This window comes from Plodia interpunctella, chromosome 1 (genome assembly GCF_027563975.2).
Source record: "Plodia interpunctella isolate USDA-ARS_2022_Savannah chromosome 1, ilPloInte3.2, whole genome shotgun sequence".
Taxonomy (NCBI): Eukaryota; Metazoa; Arthropoda; class Insecta; order Lepidoptera; family Pyralidae; genus Plodia; species Plodia interpunctella.
The window spans coordinates 3,487,829-3,490,826 of NC_071294.1; positions in this window are offsets into that span (position 1 = coordinate 3,487,829).

Here is a 2,998-nt window from a genome sequence, read left to right on the forward strand (position 1 = left end):
AGATAGTGTTCGGTGAAGTAGTTTGCATAGTTATGTGCGCGTTTATCTAAGCTATATCGGTGGGTACAGGCGTCGGCGACGTGGGCCGGGCAGGTCGCCCGACAGTTTACAGGCCTTTAATAAATGTCTGAAACAGCGAATCGGCTTACCGCAGACCTATAGATACTCCCGTTGGTATAGACTATGTTCAGATTTGTATTGGCTACTTTAGCGTGATGGCATTTATTGCCAATAATATTCTTCTTGTAATATTTTTATATCACTAGTATTTTCCTTTGTTATATTGTTCAGGTTTATATTGCTATTTTAGCTTATAGGCGTGGCGGTTGCCTATTTATTACTAGTAATAATAATTTAGTAATATTTTTCTTATATCACTAGTAGATATATCTTCAGCAAAAGTGAGCTAACACATAGTTTTCGTCTTCTAATTGTTTCTCATCTTGTGACCTGTATGAAGCTTCGATAAGTAATGTACTACTAGATGCGGTAGCTATGCCAATTGGTGATAGTATAGTTTGGGTATCTACTTATGTAGAGTCTCCTCAATAGTATCCATAATCTAGTCCATCTTCCAGAATTCCAGAACCCTAATCATAGAAATGGTTCAACACCATTGAAAGCCTACAGGGTATTTGGCATTCAGTACAAATTACAGTTGGGTATGTCGTTGTATTTACTCCATTACGGTGGAGGCCGGGCCGTATCAACTATTTATAGTGTTTGAGGCGCTTCATAAATATGCAGCGGTAGGCGCTCGCCTTGCCGACACCAGCTATTCAGCGAGGCTTGGAGATAGGCTCAAGGTGTGAGAGGTAAGCGATTTGGTGTCAGAAACAATAACTAAATGTATCGCAGAAAAGTTTGACAGATTCGGCAAATGTTGCTGATTGTGCTCTGGTAAATAAAAAACACTAAGTAGTACAAACCATATTTCTTCGGCGTTCGACTATAGTGAGTAGCCGGTATGAGATGTTTATTTTTCTCACCTCATTGGCATCAGATACGAAGTGTCAGTGCCGAGTCCTTCTTGCCGGTTCACACTTCTCACAGTCTTCAGCATTCTTATTTAACAGACCACTCGAAAGCCACATGTTCGTTTGCCCACTATTATTGTAAAGTATTAAACAAAGTCGCCATCCGCGTCTGTTTGTTTATATAAGCTTTCTTCTTGTAATCCAAGTGACAGATTTTGATGTAATTTTCGTATGTAATTTTGATGTAATTCAGACAATTTATTCCAATAATATATAAATAACCCCATGCTAAGCGAGGTCAGCGAGGAAACTACGATAAGACCTTTGGTGACTTGGACCGTCTCCTTACTTCCACGGTTGGTTAGTTGCAGCGTTCCGTGCGTTACCTCACTTTCAACAGAACTTGGCGATGTATTTCCACCGCATTTTTTAGAGTATCGCTTTTGTAGGCCCGGCTTGTTTTTACTAAGGTTCGGATTTTCGTAATTCACCTACAGTTTTCTACAACATGTGCGTTTTTATTTTATTTCAAATAAAGATTTCATTATTTGTTCTATGTTCTATATTATTGCTATCTCTATCATTTGTAACATTACGAAAAGGTTGACAATAATATTGTATAAAAGTTTGATAAAAGGAATATGACTATATTTATCACTGGTGTCAGCGAAATAATTCTGATTCCTTTTTAATTCCCAGAACCAATGATGATGAATGGATTCAATGAAAACACTATTATTGCCTAGTTAATTTGTTTGTTACATGTTATTTTTCAAATCACAATTGGTGGAAAATGAGAAACGCCGTGCTCGCAAATGCATCATCAGTCGACGTTTCAAGATGGCCGACCTCATTATTTTCCGAGCTCCACTGCAATCGGCAAGAAAATGTTAGCGCACACACAGGGAGCACTAAACCAGATTTTAGACTCCTAATAATGGAAAAAAATATTAAATCTAAAACAATTACAAAGCATTATATTGTATTTTAAAAGTATATGTACCTACCCAGATATTGTGGTTGTATGACAAAATCCTCTTATGCCCTTTTCTGACAGTAGCGTTTTGTCCTAGATAAAATTTTAAAGGCGGAGAGCTTTCGAATTCTAGTAAACGTCTAGCTGTAAACTTGTAAACAAATACTGCATTAAGAAAAACAGAGCATAAAAAGGTAATATACCTGTAATATTAGATGAAAGAGTTCAACAAACCACAATGCTATCGTGTTACCATAACCACAGCACACTATTGAATCAGCCATCGTCATTCATTCAGTTGACATCTCACCTGACATCCACCTCAAGGTAACGATAATCATCGTACACCCATTCACAAACCAATTGTTCCATTCAAAAAACCGCCCCAATATCTAAAGGGTTGATAAACATATCAAAAGCGAAAGAACACCTGTTTTTTTAAATATTCCACAATAAGAATTGCCGGTTCCATTGTGTGTGCATAATCGGGCACAAACATCGATAATCGATATTCGATATCGATCGAGTACATCTTTATCGATGCAAAGACCTCCCACGAGAGCTGGGTGACAATGAAGGGATGAGAGAGTGGAGATCTGTTGATGCTAAATGTATAATTAAATAAGGAAATCAAAAAATATCCATAATATGATCTAATATATTTTTTAAGAAATACAAATCGCACTTAAAACGTTCATTTGTTAAGACAAATATCAATAAAGATTTAGTTACATTTTATGTTTGTATTTTTGCTTTAATTCTTAAATTACAAAAATACAAACATAAAATGTAACTAAATCTTTGTCATTGTATTTTTATTTTAAACGCACAACTTATCCTCTACATACATCATCATCAACCTTATTTTAATTCATATTCCATTGTTTTGCAAGAAAATAAATATAATCCATACTTATATTATAAAGAGAAAATATTTATTGTATTTTTGTTAATGTAATGGATAAACTCAACAACTACTTGGCAGATTTTGATGAAATTTGGCACAGAGATAGCCGAAACCTTTCCATACATACAGAGAGTCACA